Source organism: Ursus arctos, unplaced genomic scaffold (genome assembly GCF_023065955.2).
Source record: "Ursus arctos isolate Adak ecotype North America unplaced genomic scaffold, UrsArc2.0 scaffold_37, whole genome shotgun sequence".
Lineage (NCBI taxonomy): Eukaryota > Metazoa > Chordata > Mammalia > Carnivora > Ursidae > Ursus > Ursus arctos.
This window is the reverse complement of record NW_026623053.1, coordinates 3,010,733-3,033,362: the sequence shown is the minus strand read 5'-3', so window position 1 is coordinate 3,033,362 and position 22,630 is coordinate 3,010,733. Positions and strand designations below refer to the sequence as shown.

Genomic DNA, 22,630 nt, shown 5'->3' with positions numbered 1-22,630 from the left:
AGTGTCTGTTGGTCTGTGTGTTGGAAGTCACTAAATCCCAAAATGGTAAAGAAAGCCAAACTCATATATACACAGAAATCAAATTGAATATAGCGCCAGGAATCCAAAAATGAAGAATATGTGTATAAAATGTCAATGTAAAAAATGAAAGTTAAGAAAAGATTGAAAAATGAAGAGTTGCTAAGAGAAAAAGAAAAAGTAGTTGGAAAGGGACAAAAGACAAGAAAAAAAAAAAAAACGAAATGGAAAATTTTGAATGGAGAGAGAAATGAACGATGAGAAAAAGCCTCGAGCTCTAGGTGCTGTTTTCCCCTAGCGCTGGAGTTTGGCCGTCCTCTTTGGTCTGTAAACTTGCTGTTCACTTGTTGTTTCACCTCGTTTTCGGGGGACAGGTGCCTAGTGCCCTGTTTCGCAGGTGTTTTTGCCTGGACGGGGATGCACTGCCCCTTGCCAGGGGGCCCGGTGGGGCTCAGGGTCAGCGGGTTGCTCTGTGTGCCTTGCGTTCCCAGAGGGCTTTCCCCGCCTCTTGAGAGGGTGAGAATAAAAACGGCCGCCCGCATCTGTAGGCGCGGAGGTGTGATGCTGTTGTGCGCCAAGTTGTGTAGACGTCTGCGGTGCTCCCCACACCAAAGGTCCTGGGGGAAGGCGGAGGGTCACAGCATTCCTGTCCTTTGCAGGGCTCCCAGACGGAGAGCTTCTGATCAAGTGGACTCCCCGTCAAGTGACTTGGTGCGAGGAGAGGGATCTCTCCCTTCTCCTCACTTGGGTCTCGAGCAGGAAGCGTAGGCACTGCTCTCACAACAACTGAACCGGAGGGTTATCGGGAATCGGGGCTGGCAGGGGCAGGGGGTCACTGCTGGAGGAGCCTGAGGGGTGTGGAGGGGCTATGCCCAGTGCCAAAGCCGCCGGTTGAGGCTCTGTCCATCCTGCAGCTTCCATGAGCACCCGGTGTGCTTTGGAAATGAGGAGGTCGTGGAATATAGGTGAGGTTCAGTGGGGTGGAACCCGGAGCCGACGACCAGGAGAGAATTCTTGAGACGTCTTTGGTGCAAAATTGGTGGTTTATGACAGGACCCGTGGCAGAAAGAGCTGCTGCCCCGGCTTGTGAGGGGTGGCTGATGATAAGACTATGGGGTTGGGGGAAGGGAAGGAAAAAGGGAGGTTGAGATAATACTTGCATACGTTAAAGAAGACTCCCAAGGTACGGAGGCCTTGCCATTGTCTAGGGAAGGTGGTTTTGCCCTCTAGCAAGGCATGAACATTAAGACGGTTGGGAACTTCCTGGAGGCTGCAGATTAGAAGGACATTTCATTGTATCTACTTTCCCTTCAGGAAGCTAAGTAATTGATAGAAGGGCTTGGTTCTTGGAAAGTGCTAAGACATTGGGAAACTGAGGGAGACTTAAGTCTTGCAGGATTATGGTGTCTATAGGTGAACTATTTCTTTGCCCCTTAGGGCAGCCGGGAGTGCCTGAGGAATGTCACGTCCACCCCATGGTGGGGGGTGGGGGTGGGGTGTCAGTTCCGGCTTTGTCCTCCTCAGCTAGCCTTCTCTTGCCTCCTCAGTAAAGGTCCCTCCTGTTCACAGAGGTTCGAGCAGTTCTCGCTGTTGCCACCTAGTGGACATATGGATGAACACATTCAGGTCATGTCTGTGACTCCCTGAGCTGAGCGGCCCTGAGAGGTTGGTTCCTTCCTGCGAGGAGAGGGCCCAAAAGGATGGACCCGGAGCAAGCAGACAAGTGTGGCCCGGCCGACGCCCCTCTGCTGGCCTGGAAGCAGGACCCGGTTGCTCTACTTAGAAGCTGAGTTCTAGAGCAAGAGGGGCTGGAGTGGCTGGGGTGTGTCCCGGGACAGGGTCTGGATGAGGGGTGTTCCAGGACGGGGGTGGGGGGGTGGGGGGGCAGGGCTGCTTGTGGAGGGAGGATCCATGAGGGCGGTATGGACAGGCTCTTCCCTGCTCCACGGGTCCCGCCCAGGTAGCCTGGTGGCCTCAGTGCTGGCTTGTCTTCCTCGTGATTTCAGGGTTCATCTCTAGTCTCCGGGGACCCTCCTTTCCCGAGCAAGGCTCCACGGAAAGAAAGAGAGTATAGCTAGAGGACCCTGCAGCCAATACTCCAACAATGGGACTAGCGTGTGTTCCAGAAATTGTGCTTTTAGGAAACAGCCCTAAAGCAGAAGAGATTTACGGCACATTGTACTCTTCACTTTAAGGAGGAGACTCAAAGAATTGGAGAGGTCTCAGTTGTTGGGCAGGTGGTGCTGCTGAGTAAATGATGTGTAGCCCCTGAAAATGCAGAAGGGGACAGGAGAGGTGTAGCAGTGCCTGTCCACTGTGGGGACCTCCGGCCGCACAAGAGCCCAGCTGTGGAACCCTCCCTGCCCCACCCTGTCCCCCACACAGGCAAACCCCCTCCCCCGCTCTCACTCACCCATACACTCCGAGGGAAAGGACTGGAAGAGGGACGCCATGTGTTATGGGCTCTCGTGGTAGAAGGTAGAAGGAATGTGTCTTCCTTTCTTCATATTTACATCACTCTTTTGCTACCGAAACGTAATCTGGCTGAAACCTTAGAGAACTTTTAAATTACCTGTTACGTTTGTAATAAAGAGGAAGATTTAATATGCAGTCTTAATATTTTTATAACATGCACATTAGAATCATTGAAACCTGGCCTATCCAGGAAAATGAAAGATTTTGAAGGTGTCTCCTGGACCCAGATATTTCTGGCTCCTGGGTCACACTTACAAAAGGGAAGCCTATCCCAGATCATGAAAACATTTCATTTTGGGGCTTCACATGCGCGGTATTGTATCAGCAATATTCCTTTGTAGTAAAATGGGGTTTTTTTTTTGTTTCTGTTTTTGTTTTTCTGTGTTTGTTTGTTTTTTAAGAGAAAAAAAGCTGAAAAAAAAATGAATCACTCATAGGTTACGTAGCTAGATACAAAAAGGCCACACTGCCTGATCCCACACACACGAAAACCCAGAAGAAGTAACTCACAGAGGCAGAGACGAGAGGGGAGCCGTGGCTGCAGGGACTGGGCTGAGGGAATGAGCAGTATCTGACGAGTGGCACGGGAGTGTCTGGGAGGGAAATATTGTAGAAGGACAGGTTGTGAGACACTGTGTACCTAATGACACCTGGAGGTACAGTTTAAAAGGATCAGAGTAAAATTCCATGAAAACTCAATTTATCCTTTATTTATAGACCAGAATGTATTAAGCTATGAAATAGGTGCATGAACAACGCAAAAATTAGAAACACTGGAATGACAGGGGAGGGGAAGCCATCCTTTGGGGATTCAGCGAGCAGGAACTGCTGCTCCGGGGCCGAGGCCGGATGCTCCACTGAGAGAGGTGGTAGGCGGCGCCCTTCGGCAAGCCCGATAACTGGTGCTGTAGCCTGCTTGGACTCCGGGGCTGCCAAAGGTGCAGGTGGCTCTTGGAGCTGCTGAGAGGGAGTCAGAGCTCTGCGTATATCCTCCGCTGGCTCTGACAAGGCAAGTGACATCAGGGGCCCTTCAGGGACCTCCATAGTTAGTGCCGCAGCGTGCGCGGGCGCCGGGGCTGCCAAAGGTGCAGGTGGGTCTTCAAGCTCCTGACAGGGAGTCAGAGCGCTGAGTATATCCTGCCGTGGGTCTGAAATGGGAGGTGTCATCACGGGCTCTTCAGGGACCTCCATGGCTGGTGCCGGAGCCTGCTCAGGCTCCCGCGCTGTCAAAGGTGCAGGTGACTCTTCTTGCACCTGAGAGAGGGTCAGCGCCCTGAGTATATCCTCTGTTGGCTCTGATATGGGACGTGGCCTGAGGGGCTCCTCAGGGACCTCCGTAGCTGGTGCTGCAGGCTGCTCGGGTTCCGGTGCTGCCAAGGGCGGAGGTGGCTCTTGGAGCTCCTGACAGGGAGTCAGAGCTGTGAGTATGTCCTGCGCCGGCTCCGACAGGGCAGGTGGCATCAGGGGCCCTTCAGGGACCTCCAGAGCTAGTGCTGCAGCGTGCGCGGGCGCCGGGGCTGCAAAAGGTGCAGGTGACTCTTCTAGCTCCCGACAGAGAGTCCGAGTTGTGAGTATAGCCTCCGCTGGCTCTGACATGTCACGTGGCCAAAGGGGCTCTTCAGGGACCTCCATAGCTAGGACTGGAGCCAGCTCGGGCTCCGGGGCTGCCAAGGGCGCAGGTGGCTCTTGGAGCTTCTGACAGGGAGTCAGAGCTGTGAGTATGTCCTGCGCCGGCTCCGACAGGGCAGGTGGCATCAGGGGCCCTTCAGGGACCTCCATAGCTGGAGCTGGAGTCTGCTCGGGCTCTGGGGCTGCCATAGATGCCGGTGGCTCTTGCAGCTCATGACCTTTCGTCAGAGCTGTGAGTGTATCCTCCGCTTCCTCTGACATGGCAAGTGGCATCAGGGGCCCTTCAGGGACCTCCATAGTTGGTGCTGCAGAGTGCGTGGGCGCCGGGGCTGCGAAAAGTGCCGGACGGCCTTCAAGCTCCTGACAGGATGTCAGAGCTGGGAGTATATCATCTGTTGGCTGTGACATGAGACGTGGCCCAAGGGGCTCTTCAGGGACCTCCGAAGCTGGAGCTGCAGGCTGCTCGGGCTCCGGCGCTGCCAAGGGCGGAGGTGGCTCTTGGATCTCCTGACAGGGAGTCAGAGCAGTGAGCATGTCCTGCGCCGGCTCCGACAGGGCAGGTGGCATCAGGGGCCCTTCAGGGACCTCCATAGTTAGTGTTGCAGCATGCGCGGGCGCTCGGGCTGCGAAAGGTGCAGGTGGGTCTTCAAGATCCTGACATGGTGTCAGAGCTTTGAGTATATCCTGCCGTGGCTCTGAAATGGGAGGTGTCATCACGCGCTCTTCAGCGACCTCCATGGCTGGTGCCGGAGCCTGCTCAGGCTCCCGCGCTGTCAAAGGTGCAGGTGACTCTTCTTGCACCTGAGAGAGGGTCAGAGCCCTGAGTATATCCTCTGTTGGCTCTGATATGGGACGTGGCCTAAGGGGCTCTTCAGGGACTTCCGTAGCTGGTGCTGCAGGCTGCTCGGGTTCCGGTGCTGCCAAGGGCGGAGGTGGCCCTTGGAGCTCCTGACAGGGAGTCAGAGCAGTGAGTATGTCCTGCGCCGGCTCCGACAGGGCAGGTGGCATCAGGGGCCCTTCAGGGACCTCCATAGCTGGAGCTGGAGTCTGCTCGGGCTCTGGGGCTGCCATAGATGCCGGTGGCTCTTGCAGCTCATGACCTTTCGTCAGAGCTGTGAGTGTATCCTCCGCTTCCTCTGACATGGCAAGTGGCATCAGGGGCCCTTCAGGGACCTCCATAGTTGGTGCTGCAGAGTGCGTGGGCGCCGGGGCTGCGAAAAGTGCCGGACGGTCTTCAAGCTCCTGACAGGATGTCAGAGCTGGGAGTATATCATCTGTTGGCTGTGACATGAGACGTGGCCTACGGGGCTCTTCAGGGACCTCCAAATCTGGTGCTGCAGGCTGCTCGGGCTCCGGCGCAGCCAAGGCCGGAGGTGGCTCTTGGAGCTGCTGACAGGGGGTCAGAGCTCTGTGTACATCCTCCGGTGGCTCAGACATGGCAAGTGGCATCAGGGGCCCTTCAGGGACCTCCGTAGCTAGTGCTGCAGCGTGCGCGGACGCTGGGGCTGCGAAAAGTGCAGGGCGGTCCTCAAGCTCCTGACAGGGAGTCAGAGGTGGGAGTATATCCTCTGTTGGCTGTGACATGGGACGCGGCCTAAGGGGCTCTTCAGGGACCTCCGAAGCTGGTGCTGCAGGCTGCTCGGGCTCCGGCGCTGCCGAGGCCGGACGTGGCTCCTGGAGCTCCTGAGAGGGAGTCAGAGCAGTGAGTATGTCCTGCGCCGTCTCCGACAGGGCAGGTGGCATCAGGGTCCCCTCAGGGACCTCCATAGGTAGTGCTGGAGCCTGCGCGGGCTCCAGGCTTTCCAAAGGTGCAGGTGACTCTTCTAGCTCCCGACAGAGAGTCAGAGCTGTGAGTATATCCTGCCGTGGCTCTGAAATGGCAGGTGTCATCACGGGCTCTTCAGGGACCTCCGTGGCTGGTGCCGGAGCCTGCTCAGGCTCCCGCGCTGTCAAAGGTGCAGGTGACCTTTCTAGCCCCTGACAGAGAGTCAGAGCTGTGAGTATATCCCCCGCTGGCTCTGACATGTCACGTGGCCTAAGGGGCTCTTGAGGGACCTCCATAGCTAGGACTGCAGCCCGCTCGGGCTCCGGGGCTGCCAAGGGCGCAGGTGGCTCTTGGAGCTTCTGACAGGGAGTCAGAGCTGTGAGTATGTCCTGCGCCGGCTCCGACAGGGCAGGTGGCATCAGGGGCCCTTCAGGGACCTCCATAGCTGGAGCTGGAGCCTGCTCGGGCTCTGGGGCTGCCATAGACGCCGGTGGCTCTTGCAGCTCATGACCGTTCGTCAGAGCTGTGAGTGTATCCTCCGCTTCCTCTGACATGGCAAGTGGCATCAGGGGCCCTTCAGGGACCTCCAGAGCTAGTGCTGCAGCGTGCGCGGGCGCTGCGGCTGCGAAAGGTGCAGGTGGGTCTTCAAGCTCCTGACAGAGACTCAGAGCTGTGAGTATATCCCGCTGTGGCTCTGAAATGGAAGTTGTCATCACGGGCTCTTCAGGGACCTCCATGGCTGGTGCCGGAGCCTGCTCAGGCTCCCGCGCTGTCAAAGGTGCAGGTGACCTTTCTAGCACCTGACAGAGAGTCAGAGTTGTGAGTGTATACTCCGGTTGCTCTGACATGTCACGTGGCCTAAGGGGCTCTTGAGGGACCTCCGTAGCTAGGACTGCAGCCTGCTCGGGCTCTGCGGCTGCCAAGGGCGCAGGTGGCTCTTGGAGCTTCTGACAAGGAGTCAGAGCTGTGAGTATGTCCTGTGCCGGCTCCGACAGGGCAGGTGGCATCAGGGGCCCTTCAGGGACCTCCATAGCTGGAGCTGGAGCCTGCTCAGGCTCTGGGGCTGCCATAGACGCCGGTGGCTCTTGCAGCTCATGACCGTTCGTCAGAGCTGTGACTGTATCCTCCACTTCCTCTGACATGGCAAGTGGCATCAGGGGCCCTTCAGGGACCTCCATAGTTGGTGCTGCAGCGTGCGTGGGCGCCGGGGCTGCGAAAGGTGCAGGTGGGTCTTCAAGCTCCTGACAGGATGTCAGAGCTGTGAGTATATCCTTTGTTGGTGGTGACATGGAACGTGGCCTAAGGGGCTCTTCAGGGACCTCCGAAGCTGGTGCTGCAGGCTGCTCGGGCTCCGGCGCTGCCAAGGGCGGAGGTGGCTCTTGGAGCTCCTGACAGGGAGTCAGAGCTCTGTGTATATCCTCCGGTAGCTCAGACACGGCAAGTGGCATCAGGGGCCCTTCAGGGGCCTCCATTGCTAGTGCTGCAGCGTGCGCGGGCGCTGTGGCTGCAAAAGGTGCAGGTTTCTCTTGTAGCTCCCGACATAGAGTCAGAGTTGTGAGTATAGCCTCCGCTGGCTCCGACATGTCACGTGGCCTAAGGGGCTCTTCAGGGACCTCCATAGCTAGGACTGGAGCCTGCTCGGGCTCCGGGGCTGCCAAGGGCGCAGGTGGGTCTTCAGGCTTCGGACAGGGAGTCAGAGCTCTGAGTATGTCCTGCGCCGTCTCTGACAGGGCAGGTGGCATCAGGGGCCCTTCAGGGACCTCCATAGTTGGTGCTGCAGCGTGTGTGGGCGCCGGGGCTGCGAAAAGTGCAGGTCGGTCTTCAAGCTCTTCACAGGGAGTCAGAGCTGGGAGTATATCATCTGTTGGCTGTGACATGGGACGCGGCCTAAGGGGCTCTTCAGGGACCTCCGAATCTGGTGCTGCAGGCTGCTCGGGCTCCGGCGCTGCCAAGGCCGGAGGTGGCTCTTGGAGCTGCTGACAGGGGGTCAGAGCTCTGTGTACATCCTCCGGTGGCTCAGACATGGCAAGTGGCATCAGGGGCCCTTCAGGGACCTCCGTAGCTAGTGCTGCAGCGTGCGCGGACGCTGGGGCTGCGAAAAGTGCAGGGCGGTCCTCAAGCTCCTGACAGGGAGTCAGAGGTGGGAGTATATCCTCTGTTGGCTGTGACATGGGACGCGGCCTAAGGGGCTCTTCAGGGACCTCCGAAGCTGGTGCTGCAGGCTGCTCGGGCTCCGGCGCTGCCGAGGCCGGACGTGGCTCCTGGAGCTCCTGAGAGGGAGTCAGAGCAGTGAGTATGTCCTGCGCCGTCTCCGACAGGGCAGGTGGCATCAGGGTCCCCTCAGGGACCTCCATAGGTAGTGCTGGAGCCTGCGCGGGCTCCAGGCTTTCCAAAGGTGCAGGTGACTCTTCTAGCTCCCGGCAGGGAGTCAGAGCTGTGAGTATATCCTGCCGTGGCTCTGACGTGGGAGGTGTCATCTCGGGCTCTTCAGGGACCTCCGTGGCTGGTGCTGGGGCCTGCTGAGGCTCCTGGCTTTCCAAGGGCGCAGGTGACTCTTGCACGTCCTCACGGTGGATCAGAGCTCTGACCACCAGCTGCACTGGGCCCGACACGACAGATGACGTCCCTGCTCTTTTGAGTTGCTGAGCTCCAGCAGCAGTGATGGGATTTTCCAGCTCAGGCTCTGAAGCTGCATCAGGCACCACAGTGGGAGGTGGGACTAGCTTTCGGCGCGGTCGCGGATCTCGCTCTGGGGCTGCTGCTGTCGCTCCAAGAAGAGAAAGTATGGTCATCATGATTGTCTTTCCATGTCCCTTCCAAATGAAGGCAACTTTGCCCACCAGTCAGTATTGTCTAAGAACCCATCCCTGGGTGGTCTCCCCAAACTGTAGCCCATGGGGACAGTGATCTGAGACCGCTCCTTGCTCCCAGCCACACTGCAGTCTGTGGAGGCTTGCTCTGTGTGGCCCACTCTCTCCCCTCCACAGGCCTCCATCAGTCACCCCCAGTCCTCCTCACCCCCAGCCTCCGGCTCAGCGGGCTCGAGGTGTCGCAGCCGAGAGAGGAGGAGCCAGGCACGTTGCTCCAGGTCTGAGCCTGGCACGAGGAGCCCTACGTATGCCAGTAGTGTCTTTAGGCAGGGAAATTCTGGGGGCTGGAAGAAATCTTCAGGGTAGTGGTCCAGCCAGGTGCCCAGGACGGAGGAGATGACCCTGGGGACAGACAGGTTGGGCAGAGGAGTCAGAGGACAGGGCACCTCCCACGCGGATGCCCCAGGGAGCCCCTGTGGGAGCCTGGGCCCCTGGGTCCCCGGCTCCTGGCTGTCAGAGCCCATTCCTACTCCATGTCCACCTGTGATGTGGCAGAGCTGCCTGAGGCAGGCCTGGTCACTGAGGAGGGGCTGGCCCAAAGCCTCTGTGAGTGGGAGTCCTTGACCCCTGGTGTGACCATTTCTGTCCTCCAAGCGGAAGCTGGACACCCTGCTCAGTCTCCCTGCCCACTTGCCGCGTGACTTGCACTGCATGTGGGCAGGGAGGGGTGGCGTGTCTGGCGTGGTCATTGCTGTGACTATCCAACCAAGGAGGGAACTAAGGGACTCTGTCCCATCCCTGGCCTTCCCAGGACCCTCCCGATACCGCCCACTTCCCCTCCCGTGCCTACGTGCTGCCTCGTTCAGTAGGTGCCAGGAGAGGGTGTCCTTGCGTGGACACTAATCTCCCACTGGCTGGGGGACGTCCAGTCCCCGAGGCCACCCTGGGTCTCCTGAGTACCTGCTGAGCACCCAGTGTCGACGTTCCACCAGATGTGTGGAAGCCATGCCCTTTGTTCTGGGTCCCAGGATTAGGGTAGAGACAGGGCTGAGAGGCGGCGGGGATGGGGAATGACTCTGTTAGGGGCTGAGGCTGCCCTCCAGCCCGCTCTGCTCTCCCACAGTGCCCACACCCCACCCAGGGCTCTCCAGGCCCCCTTTCCTCTTCTGCAGAAGCAGCCCTCAGACCTGGACCCTCTCACAGGAATGGCAGATGTGTGGGATGAGGGTCCAGCAGCCCCCAGATCACAGTCCCCTCGCTGCCCTCTCGAAGAAGGAAGGGCCCTGTGCATTAGCCAAAGCTCACTCACGTGCCCCGCTGCTCCTGGTCTCCGCCGATCTCGTCCCAGGAAGAGAGGACGCATCCGTAGCTAGAGGAGGCCGGAGGGGTGGGGGGTGGGGGGGATCGCATGAAATGCCCTGTGAACCCTCCCTCTCATCATATCTAGTGTCACTGTCTGACTGCCGACTAGAATGGAGCCCTGGGGTGCTCCCGGGTGCTGTCTGCTGTGTGCGTGGGATCACAGTCAGCGCCCAGGGAAGCGTCTGCAGGTCTGCACCTAGAAGGGCATCCATCCTTTATGCTCGATGAATGAAAGGGCCCCCACCAGCCCCATCCCAGAGAGCTGAGTGGGCCTGGGGCCCCCTGCTCCTGCCCGGGCATGCCTGCTCTGGTCTCACCCAGGACACAGACCCCAGATGGAGTGTCAGATGTCCTTTTCCAAGGGGAAAAGAGCCCAGCTCAAGACCGTGGTGACGGTGAGGGCTGAGGCAGAGGCTTCTTCATGGGGAGCGGGACGATGATCCACGGGCACGACCACAGCCCCCGTAGCGGACCTTTCCACAGGGCCAGGCGCCCAGGTGTCCTTACCCTCCAGGACCCCACTGAGTCCCTGTAATAACTCTGCCCCAGTCCGAGGAGCCCACTGAGGCTCCGCGAAGTTGGGTGGCATTCCCCAGACTCCCAGGCAGGAGGTGGGCAAATCCCACTGGGCTGGGGAGGGGCAGGGTGCTCACCTTGTCACCAGCTGGTCCAGCACCTCCTGGGTGGTAGCATAAGCTCTGTATGTGGCCAGGAACATGGAGACGTAGCTGAGGTCTCCGTCTAGGAAGGCGGGCAGCAGGTGTTCTACTCGCTTCTTCAGCAGCTCTGCCCGTTGGGGCCGCACCACGCAGGTCCCATTGCTCTTCACGGTTGAGGCCTTTCTAGCCTGAGGTGGGACAGGGGAGACATGCGGTCTTCACTGCGGTCACCAGGAGGGTTGGGGGTTGGAGCCCAGAGCAAACCCCCAGGCTCTCGGTGACGTAGGCAAAGAGGTGGGACAGGAGGGCCCACAGTAGACAAAAGGAGCAAGGTGCCTGGCTGGTTCCGTGGGTTCAGGGTCCGCCTCTTGGTTTCGGCTGAGCTCCTGATGCACGCGTCCTGAGATCGAGTCCGTCGTCAGGCTTCGCACTTAGGGCAGGGTCTGCTTGAGGATCCTGTCTCTCCCTCTGTGTCTCCAACCCCCGTCTCTGTCTCTGTCTCTGTCTCTGTCTCTATCTCTATCTCTGTCTGTCTCTCAAAAAAATAACTCGTGCAATCTCTTTAGGGAAAAAGGAGAATGGCAAGAATACGGGGATGTGAGGTGGGGGGTGTGTGAATGGACGTCGGTATCTCAGGTCAGATCGTTAGCTGAGTATTGACAGCCGCTCCCTGCACTAACGGCATCGTCCCTGTGATTTCTGACGATGTATGTCAGGCTTGAGAACACAGAGACTGTTTCATGGGTGGGGGTGCTCGGGATTTTAGGGCACGTGGGATGTTCCGTGCAGCGCTGTGAGTTGGCAACAGAAGGGAATCACATGAACGTCCTGCCTCTGTGAAGGGCTCAGTGGCTGCGGTAACGGATGGGCCTTCTGGAATGTTGTGCAGCACAAGGAGGCGCCTGCTCCGGACCCTGGAGGGGCCCCAGGGATGGGTTCCTTCACAACCAAAGGGCAGAGCAATAGGCATAGTACCATGAGCCCCAGGCCCCTTTGGGGAAAAGTCTCCCAGCTCAGCAGGATCTCGAGCAAGGGATGAGAGGTGGTTTAAGGTGGCTTTTCTGATATTCGTACAGATATGTGGATAGGGACTGTGCATGGGGCCAAGGCCGTTGGCAGGGCCCTGAGGGCAGGTTTGGGGAGGAGATGGGGATCCAGGTTCACATGGGAGCAGGAGTCCAGGAGGGAGCCCCGAGGAGCCCAGAGGCTGGTTTCTGGGATCTGGGTCCCTTTGTGCCGCATCGGTGCCCTGGGTGCTGGGTCCCTCCGGCACCTCCACTCACCCTGAGCCAGCGCTGGACTTTGTTGGCAGTAGGGGACTCCTTCCTGTCCTTTTGGGAGGTGGGGCAGGGGATCCCATCGTTCAGCTCCTGCCCTGTCTCCTGTGTGGAGCTCTGTAAAGACAGTGCCCGGCAGCCAGGCGGGAGGCCTCGAAGGTCTGTCTGGCTGCCTTTGCTGGTCCTCAGACCCAGGGGACTCCCTTGCAGACCCACCACACCCCAGGATGCACGCAGCTCCACCATGGAGAGAAAAGTGACACAGCTCGAGGGCCTTGGATTCACTCTGGCCCTGGTGAGAGGCACCTCAGGAATCCTCTTTCCACCCTGCCCACCGTGGCATCGGTGTGACCATGAAGGCATCCCCAGGGTATCCACTGCCCTGCAACCTCCTCCAGCCCAGGGCGGGACCTCCCCCACATACCCCTCTTTCCCTGAAACTGGGGGGATGGGGCTGCCCGGGGGTGGCTCGGAGAGGTGGCCTGGCCTGGCCTGGCCTGGCCTAGCCTAGGCCGCTCGGTATTACCTTCCGGCACCTCCTGGCAAAGGCCCTGCGGCGTCGGGGGCGCGGGTTGAGCCAGTGTCTGCAGCAGGTGAAAAGTCCCTCAGCCCGGGGTTTCTGGAAGCCAGAGCCCCGGAAAATGGGCACGCAGCAAGAGAACATCTTTCACTATCGAATGTCTCCGGCCAAGTGAGCCTGATACGGGACCGCACTAGAATGTGGGTGCCTGGTGACCGGGGTTCCAAGTTCTGTGGGGGTCGGTTATCAGGGAAGTGACTTCACTTCCTGGGATCCCCTCCCCGAGTGCACACCTGGACTAGCACCTACACAAACAGTGCTCTGGGCTGCCGACTGCTCATCCCCTTTCTGCGTGCCATGCCACATGCGTACCCGGTGACACCAACACAACCCTCTCCACAGGCCCTAGGGAAGGTCTGGGTGCAGCCAGGGCCCCAGCTTAGAAACACCCCGGGCTCTGACGCAAGTCTCCATCTTCCCTGTTGGGGACCCCGGAGAAGCCGTTGTGCCCGTCAGGGATGGTCTGTGTCTTGCCTGTGCGATAGGGATTTTTCCAGCGGACTTCTTGCGGAAGTCCACAGGCATAGGTGGGATACCATCTAAGAAACTGGGGGAGTGGTGTCCCACGTAGGGAATACCTGCCACCACATTTTCTTCCTTTCTCACCTTCTCTGAGTCTGTAGCTCCTCCGATGCCACCCACAGTCCCTATTGTGTTGTGTGTGTATCTGTGCACGTGTGCGTGCCCCAGTACTCCTATTGTGCAGGCCCAGAAGATGAGAGTCCCACCTAGGGGTGGATGGGAAATAGCTTTCCCAGGTCTTAGGCTTTCTAATTTCCAAGGCAAACCCTGCAGAAGGCATTGGAGCCTTGGCTTAGAGGGGCTGAGCCCACCCTTACCCCTAGACGCTGCCAGTCGTGTGTCACGAGCCATCCCTCCTTTCCTCTGGGTGTCCTGCGGGCAGGGGTGCCGTCAGTGGGTTGCCCTGGCCCGGGCTCCTCCTCAGACGGGTACGTGCTGGGATGCCTCCTGCCTGGGATGTCGATGCTTCTTCTCACCCCCACACCATCTCCAGGTCTACAGCCAGTTCCAAAACACAACCTCTTCCCGAGCTCCCAGTGAGTAGCTAGGTTCAGCCACGGCCCCACCGTTGAGGACACTCGGAGAGCTGGGTTCAGGCCTGGTTCTGCCTTCTTACCAGTCTGTGATTCTGGGCAAGGCACGGACCCTGCTGGGGTCTTCCCCTTGTTGCAGAGGCTGTCTCTTACGTAACTGGTTTTCTTTTATTTGAAAGATTTTCTGTGTTGGTTTGAGAGACAGAGTGGGGGGGGGGGTGGGGAGGAGAGAGGGAGAGGGGAGACAGAATCTCAAGCCGACTCTGTGCTGAGTGTGATGCGCAATGCTGGTCTTGATCCCAAGACCCTGAGTTCGTGACCTGAGTCCAGATCACGAGTCGGAGGCGTAAGCAACTGAGCCACCCAGGCGCCCTGGCAAAAGAACACTTTCGATATATTTCCAGGCAATGCAGGGAAGTGACTAGTGCAAGGGGGAAGACAAACATGAGGGACTCTGCATTTCCCTAACTTACTGCCTAAAGAGATTTCATTTCTAGTCTACGGGTCAGGAATGTAGAACACAGGCGAAGCTCAGCCATTTCCATGAGTTGGAGACAGCAAGGTGGAAGTTTGGAGAAGTCAATATGGCTGTGGTTTACAGTACAGAATACTGAGGAGAGCTGCACAGAGAAAGAGGACCTCAGAAAGCCATCTAGGATCACTTTGGAGTTGTCATAGAATTCCGCAGTAGGGCACATGTGTGAGGAACGTAGGTGGTGTGGGGAAAATAATAGCCCAGGGGAAGCAGAGAGGAAAATGTCACTAGCCTTCACACACAATCAGGAAAAGTCTGTGCTACCGGCAGCAGGCAGAGTGGAAAACCTCGTAATTCGTGGGACATTGCAAAGAGAGCTCAGAATACCAACAGAACAGTAGCAAAATACATTGAAGACCACTGTGATACCACCTAACAAACCTTTGGAAAGCTAGTCTGGAAGGATAAAATAGTTTTCCAGGAGCCTCCCCATCAGAACAATCCTCAAGAGTATGTGTAGAAATATAAGCCATAGTTAATATCTAACAATTAACATTCACGATAGCTGCCTTCCAACAAAAGATTACCAGGATGCAAAGAGGGAGAAAAGTTCACCTCGTACTGAGGAGAAAGATTGAACAATAGAAACCTACCCAGAAATGAAAAAGACGATGGAAGTATTGCCCATGGACATTCAAACCACCGTTAGAAAGAGGTTTTATATACGTAAGAATGTACACAAAGGATGAAGTGAAACAGAGATATAGAAAATAGGAAAACAAGGAAAACCCAACTTCTGGAGCTGAACAGTAGCACGTCTAAGATGAAAAATGTAGTAGATGGCCTTTCTTTCACGTTAGACACTAAATAGCAAAAAGAGAGAGAGAGAGAGAGAGAGAGAGAGAGAGGGAGAGAACGTGAATGTATGATCACTGCATTTGTCCAGAATAAAGCAGAGAAAAGGAAGGGTGCAAACCACGCCCTGCACACAAACACTAGAGTATGTGTGAGCTTTGTAGCAATTTCACATGGCCTGGTAGATAAGAAATTGGCTGAGGTACAGAAAAAAACTGTTTGAAGAAGTAATGTCTGATTATTATCTGAATTGTATGAACCCTCTACACCCAGAGATTCAAGAATTCAGGAATCCAGCCAACAAAATCCCCAAACATAAAGATCATGAAAAAAAAAACCCTCCTTATCAACCTACATCCCAATAAAATGGGAAGCAATAAAATTGCTTCAGACCAATGATAAAGAAAAAATCTAAAAAGCAGATGGAGATGAGTCCATTGCGTTACCTGTCACGTCCCTAATTCTGTAGATGGTCTCTGTTTCTTTCTGGTCTGTGGTACTCTTGGAGTGTCTCTTCACTTACAGGATCCCCCTTCCTATTTCTTGCAGGGTGGTTTCGCGGCCAAATCCTTTGAGTTCCTTTCTGTCCTGGAAGCTCTTTATCTCTGCTCCTATTCGGAATGCCTCCTTGCTGGGTAAAGTATTCTTGGCTGCATGTTTTTCTCATTTAGTACCCTGACTCGATCACGCCAGCCCTTTCTGGGGTGCCAGCTCTCTGTGGATAGGTATGTGGCTAGAAGACCCTCTTGTCTCAAGCTGCTTTCAGGATTTTCTCTTTGTGTCTGAAATTGCAAACGTCACTGTATATGTTAGGGTGTTCCTCTATTCCTGTGGATTTGGGGAAGAGTCCTCTCTACCTCTTGGACTTGAATGCCCGTTTCCCTCCCAGATTGGGGAAGTTCTCAGCTACGATCTACACAGACAGATCTTCTGTCCCTCTGTGTCTTCTCCCTCGGGGCCAGAAGTAATTCCAATATTGTTTCCTTTTGTGGCATCACTGATTTTTCGATTCCTCCACCCATGGTCCATTCGTTGGCTTTCTCTCTTTTCCTCGGCTTCCTTCCTTTCCGTCAGCTTGTCTTTGGTGTCACTGACTCTGCTTTCTGCCTCATTGACCCTGGCCGTTAGAGCGTCCACATGCAATGTAGACTGCATCTCAGTTAGAGCCTTTGGAATTTGGGCCTGATTCGATTTCATTTCTGCACTCTGAGAGTCTCTCGTGTCATTTAGACTTTTTTCAAGCCCAGCTAGCAACTCTGTAATTGTCATCCTGAGTTCCAGCTCTGACATCTTACTTAAAACCGTATGCATTAGATCAGTGGCAGAGAGGGTTACCTCTGGCTCTTTCTTTTGCTGTGAATCCCTCCCTCTAGTCACTTTTCCCAGAGAAGAATGGATGGGGGAGAGAGAGATTAGGATCTCACAGGGTGGACAAAACAGGGTGAGCCACTTCGTCCCGAGTGTCTGTTGGTCTGTGTGTTGGAAGTCACTAAATCCCAAAATGGTAAAGAAAGCCAAACTCATATATACACAGAAATCAAATTGAATATAGCGCCAGGAATCCAAAAATGAAGAATATGTGTATAAAATGTCAATGTAAAAAATGAAAGTTAAGAAAAGATTGAAAAATGAAGAGTTGCTAAGAGAAAAAGAAAAAGTAGTTGGAAAGGGACAAAAGACAAGAAAAAAAAAAAAAACGAAATGGAAAATTTTGAATGGAGAGAGAAATGAACGATGAGAAAAAGCCTCGAGCTCTAGGTGCTGTTTTCCCCTAGCGCTGGAGTTTGGCCGTCCTCTTTGGTCTGTAAACTTGCTGTTCACTTGTTGTTTCACCTCGTTTTCGGGGGACAGGTGCCTAGTGCCCTGTTTCGCAGGTGTTTTTGCCTGGACGGGGATGCACTGCCCCTTGCCAGGGGGCCCGGTGGGGCTCAGGGTCAGCGGGTTGCTCTGTGTGCCTTGCGTTCCCAGAGGGCTTTCCCCGCCTCTTGAGAGGGTGAGAATAAAAACGGCCGCCCGCATCTGTAGGCGCGGAGGTGTGATGCTGTTGTGCGCCAAGTTGTGTAGACGTCTGCGGTGCTCCCCACACCAAAGGTCCTGGGGGAAGGCGGAGGGTCACAGCATTCCTGTCCTTTGCAGGGCTCCCAGACGGAGAGCTTCTGATCAAGTGGACTCCCCGTCAAGTGACTTGGTGCGAGGAGAGGGATCTCTCCCTTCTCCTCACTTGGGTCTCGAGCAGGAAGCGTAGGCACTGCTCTCACAACAACTGAACCGGAGGGTTATCGGGAATCGGGGCTGGCAGGGGCAGGGGGTCACTGCTGGAGGAGCCTGAGGGGTGTGGAGGGGCTATGCCCAGTGCCAAAGCCGCCGGTTGAGGCTCTGTCCATCCTGCAGCTTCCATGAGCACCCGGTGTGCTTTGGAAATGAGGAGGTCGTGGAATATAGGTGAGGTTCAGTGGGGTGGAACCCGGAGCCGACGACCAGGAGAGAATTCTTGAGACGTCTTTGGTGCAAAATTGGTGGTTTATGACAGGACCCGTGGCAGAAAGAGCTGCTGCCCCGGCTTGTGAGGGGTGGCTGATGATAAGACTATGGGGTTGGGGGAAGGGAAGGAAAAAGGGAGGTTGAGATAATACTTGCATACGTTAAAGAAGACTCCCAAGGTACGGAGGCCTTGCCATTGTCTAGGGAAGGTGGTTTTGCCCTCTAGCAAGGCATGAACATTAAGACGGTTGGGAACTTCCTGGAGGCTGCAGATTAGAAGGACATTTCATTGTATCTACTTTCCCTTCAGGAAGCTAAGTAATTGATAGAAGGGCTTGGTTCTTGGAAAGTGCTAAGACATTGGGAAACTGAGGGAGACTTAAGTCTTGCAGGATTATGGTGTCTATAGGTGAACTATTTCTTTGCCCCTTAGGGCAGCCGGGAGTGCCTGAGGAATGTCACGTCCACCCCATGGTGGGGGGTGGGGGTGGGGTGTCAGTTCCGGCTTTGTCCTCCTCAGCTAGCCTTCTCTTGCCTCCTCAGTAAAGGTCCCTCCTGTTCACAGAGGTTCGAGCAGTTCTCGCTGTTGCCACCTAGTGGACATATGGATGAACACATTCAGGTCATGTCTGTGACTCCCTGAGCTGAGCGGCCCTGAGAGGTTGGTTCCTTCCTGCGAGGAGAGGGCCCAAAAGGATGGACCCGGAGCAAGCAGACAAGTGTGGCCCGGCCGACGCCCCTCTGCTGGCCTGGAAGCAGGACCCGGTTGCTCTACTTAGAAGCTGAGTTCTAGAGCAAGAGGGGCTGGAGTGGCTGGGGTGTGTCCCGGGACAGGGTCTGGATGAGGGGTGTTCCAGGACGGGGGTGGGGGGGTGGGGGGGCAGGGCTGCTTGTGGAGGGAGGATCCATGAGGGCGGTATGGACAGGCTCTTCCCTGCTCCACGGGTCCCGCCCAGGTAGCCTGGTGGCCTCAGTGCTGGCTTGTCTTCCTCGTGATTTCAGGGTTCATCTCTAGTCTCCGGGGACCCTCCTTTCCCGAGCAAGGCTCCACGGAAAGAAAGAGAGTATAGCTAGAGGACCCTGCAGCCAATACTCCAACAATGGGACTAGCGTGTGTTCCAGAAATTGTGCTTTTAGGAAACAGCCCTAAAGCAGAAGAGATTTACGGCACATTGTACTCTTCACTTTAAGGAGGAGACTCAAAGAATTGGAGAGGTCTCAGTTGTTGGGCAGGTGGTGCTGCTGAGTAAATGATGTGTAGCCCCTGAAAATGCAGAAGGGGACAGGAGAGGTGTAGCAGTGCCTGTCCACTGTGGGGACCTCCGGCCGCACAAGAGCCCAGCTGTGGAACCCTCCCTGCCCCACCCTGTCCCCCACACAGGCAAACCCCCTCCCCCGCTCTCACTCACCCATACACTCCGAGGGAAAGGACTGGAAGAGGGACGCCATGTGTTATGGGCTCTCGTGGTAGAAGGTAGAAGGAATGTGTCTTCCTTTCTTCATATTTACATCACTCTTTTGCTACCGAAACGTAATCTGGCTGAAACCTTAGAGAACTTTTAAATTACCTGTTACGTTTGTAATAAAGAGGAAGATTTAATATGCAGTCTTAATATTTTTATAACATGCACATTAGAATCATTGAAACCTGGCCTATCCAGGAAAATGAAAGATTTTGAAGGTGTCTCCTGGACCCAGATATTTCTGGCTCCTGGGTCACACTTACAAAAGGGAAGCCTATCCCAGATCATGAAAACATTTCATTTTGGGGCTTCACATGCGCGGTATTGTATCAGCAATATTCCTTTGTAGTAAAATGGGGTTTTTTTTTTGTTTCTGTTTTTGTTTTTCTGTGTTTGTTTGTTTTTTAAGAGAAAAAAAGCTGAAAAAAAAAATGAATCACTCATAGGTTACGTAGCTAGATACAAAAAGGCCACACTGCCTGATCCCACACACACGAAAACCCAGAGGCGGAGACGAGAGGGGAGCCGTGGCTGCAGGGACTGGGCTGAGGGAATGAGCAGTATCTGACGAGTGGCACGGGAGTGTCTGGGAGGGAAATATTGTAGAAGGACAGGTTGTGAGACACTGTGTACCTAATGACACCTGGAGGTACAATTTAAAAGGATCAGAGTAAAATTCCATGAAAACTCAATTTATCCTTTATTTATAGACCAGAATGTATTAAGCTATGAAATAGGTGCATGAACAACGCAAAAATTAGAAACACTGGAATGACAGGGGAGGGGAAGCCATCCTTTGGGGATTCAGCGAGCAGGAACTGCTGCTCCGGGGCCGAGGCCGGATGCTCCACTGAGAGAGGTGGTAGGCGGCGCCCTTCGGCAAGCCCGATAACTGGTGCTGTAGCCTGCTTGGACTCCGGGGCTGCCAAAGGTGCAGGTGGCTCTTGGAGCTGCTGAGAGGGAGTCAGAGCTCTGCGTATATCCTCCGCTGGCTCTGACAAGGCAAGTGACATCAGGGGCCCTTCAGGGACCTCCATAGTTAGTGCCGCAGCGTGCGCGGGCGCCGGGGCTGCCAAAGGTGCAGGTGGGTCTTCAAGCTCCTGACAGGGAGTCAGAGCGCTGAGTATATCCTGCCGTGGGTCTGAAATGGGAGGTGTCATCACGGGCTCTTCAGGGACCTCCATGGCTGGTGCCGGAGCCTGCTCAGGCTCCCGCGCTGTCAAAGGTGCAGGTGACTCTTCTTGCACCTGAGAGAGGGTCAGCGCCCTGAGTATATCCTCTGTTGGCTCTGATATGGGACGTGGCCTGAGGGGCTCCTCAGGGACCTCCGTAGCTGGTGCTGCAGGCTGCTCGGGTTCCGGTGCTGCCAAGGGCGGAGGTGGCTCTTGGAGCTCCTGACAGGGAGTCAGAGCTGTGAGTATGTCCTGCGCCGGCTCCGACAGGGCAGGTGGCATCAGGGGCCCTTCAGGGACCTCCAGAGCTAGTGCTGCAGCGTGCGCGGGCGCCGGGGCTGCAAAAGGTGCAGGTGACTCTTCTAGCTCCCGACAGAGAGTCCGAGTTGTGAGTATAGCCTCCGCTGGCTCTGACATGTCACGTGGCCAAAGGGGCTCTTCAGGGACCTCCATAGCTAGGACTGGAGCCAGCTCGGGCTCCGGGGCTGCCAAGGGCGCAGGTGGCTCTTGGAGCTTCTGACAGGGAGTCAGAGCTGTGAGTATGTCCTGCGCCGGCTCCGACAGGGCAGGTGGCATCAGGGGCCCTTCAGGGACCTCCATAGCTGGAGCTGGAGTCTGCTCGGGCTCTGGGGCTGCCATAGATGCCGGTGGCTCTTGCAGCTCATGACCTTTCGTCAGAGCTGTGAGTGTATCCTCCGCTTCCTCTGACATGGCAAGTGGCATCAGGGGCCCTTCAGGGACCTCCATAGTTGGTGCTGCAGAGTGCGTGGGCGCCGGGGCTGCGAAAAGTGCCGGACGGTCTTCAAGCTCCTGACAGGATGTCAGAGCTGGGAGTATATCATCTGTTGGCTGTGACATGAGACGTGGCCCAAGGGGCTCTTCAGGGACCTCCGAAGCTGGAGCTGCAGGCTGCTCGGGGTCCGGCGCTGCCAAGGGCGGAGGTGGCTCTTGGATCTCCTGACAGGGAGTCAGAGCAGTGAGCATGTCCTGCGCCGGCTCCGACAGGGCAGGTGGCATCAGGGGCCCTTCAGGGACCTCCATAGTTAGTGTTGCAGCATGCGCGGGCGCTCGGGCTGCGAAAGGTGCAGGTGGGTCTTCAAGATCCTGACATGGTGTCAGAGCTTTGAGTATATCCTGCCGTGGCTCTGAAATGGGAGGTGTCATCACGCGCTCTTCAGCGACCTCCATGGCTGGTGCCGGAGCCTGCTCAGGCTCCCGCGCTGTCAAAGGTGCAGGTGACTCTTCTTGCACCTGAGAGAGGGTCAGAGCCCTGAGTATATCCTCTGTTGGCTCTGATATGGGACGTGGCCTAAGGGGCTCTTCAGGGACTTCCGTAGCTGGTGCTGCAGGCTGCTCGGGTTCCGGTGCTGCCAAGGGCGGAGGTGGCCCTTGGAGCTCCTGACAGGGAGTCAGAGCAGTGAGTATGTCCTGCGCCGGCTCCGACAGGGCAGGTGGCATCAGGGGCCCTTCAGGGACCTCCATAGCTGGAGCTGGAGTCTGCTCGGGCTCTGGGGCTGCCATAGATGCCGGTGGCTCTTGCAGCTCATGACCTTTCGTCAGAGCTGTGAGTGTATCCTCCGCTTCCTCTGACATGGCAAGTGGCATCAGGGGCCCTTCAGGGACCTCCATAGTTGGTGCTGCAGAGTGCGTGGGCGCCGGGGCTGCGAAAAGTGCCGGACGGTCTTCAAGCTCCTGACAGGATGTCAGAGCTGGGAGTATATCATCTGTTGGCTGTGACATGAGACGTGGCCTACGGGGCTCTTCAGGGACCTCCAAATCTGGTGCTGCAGGCTGCTCGGGCTCCGGCGCAGCCAAGGCCGGAGGTGGCTCTTGGAGCTGCTGACAGGGGGTCAGAGCTCTGTGTACATCCTCCGGTGGCTCAGACATGGCAAGTGGCATCAGGGGCCCTTCAGGGACCTCCGTAGCTAGTGCTGCAGCGTGCGCGGACGCTGGGGCTGCGAAAAGTGCAGGGCGGTCCTCAAGCTCCTGACAGGGAGTCAGAGGTGGGAGTATATCCTCTGTTGGCTGTGACATGGGACGCGGCCTAAGGGGCTCTTCAGGGACCTCCGAAGCTGGTGCTGCAGGCTGCTCGGGCTCCGGCGCTGCCGAGGCCGGACGTGGCTCCTGGAGCTCCTGAGAGGGAGTCAGAGCAGTGAGTATGTCCTGCGCCGTCTCCGACAGGGCAGGTGGCATCAGGGTCCCCTCAGGGACCTCCATAGGTAGTGCTGGAGCCTGCGCGGGCTCCAGGCTTTCCAAAGGTGCAGGTGACTCTTCTAGCTCCCGACAGAGAGTCAGAGCTGTGAGTATATCCTGCCGTGGCTCTGAAATGGCAGGTGTCATCACGGGCTCTTCAGGGACCTCCGTGGCTGGTGCCGGAGCCTGCTCAGGCTCCCGCGCTGTCAAAGGTGCAGGTGACCTTTCTAGCCCCTGACAGAGAGTCAGAGCTGTGAGTATATCCCCCGCTGGCTCTGACATGTCACGTGGCCTAAGGGGCTCTTGAGGGACCTCCATAGCTAGGACTGCAGCCCGCTCGGGCTCCGGGGCTGCCAAGGGC

The 22,630-nt window shown here is 56.5% G+C and overlaps 1 protein-coding gene across 4 annotated transcripts in view; it reads left to right on the top strand.

Moving 5' to 3' along the window:
- The window catches only part of LOC125282233 (uncharacterized), a 154,170-nt gene that overhangs the window by 60,364 nt on the left and 71,176 nt on the right, over nt 1–22,630 (top strand). The window lies entirely within an intron of this gene.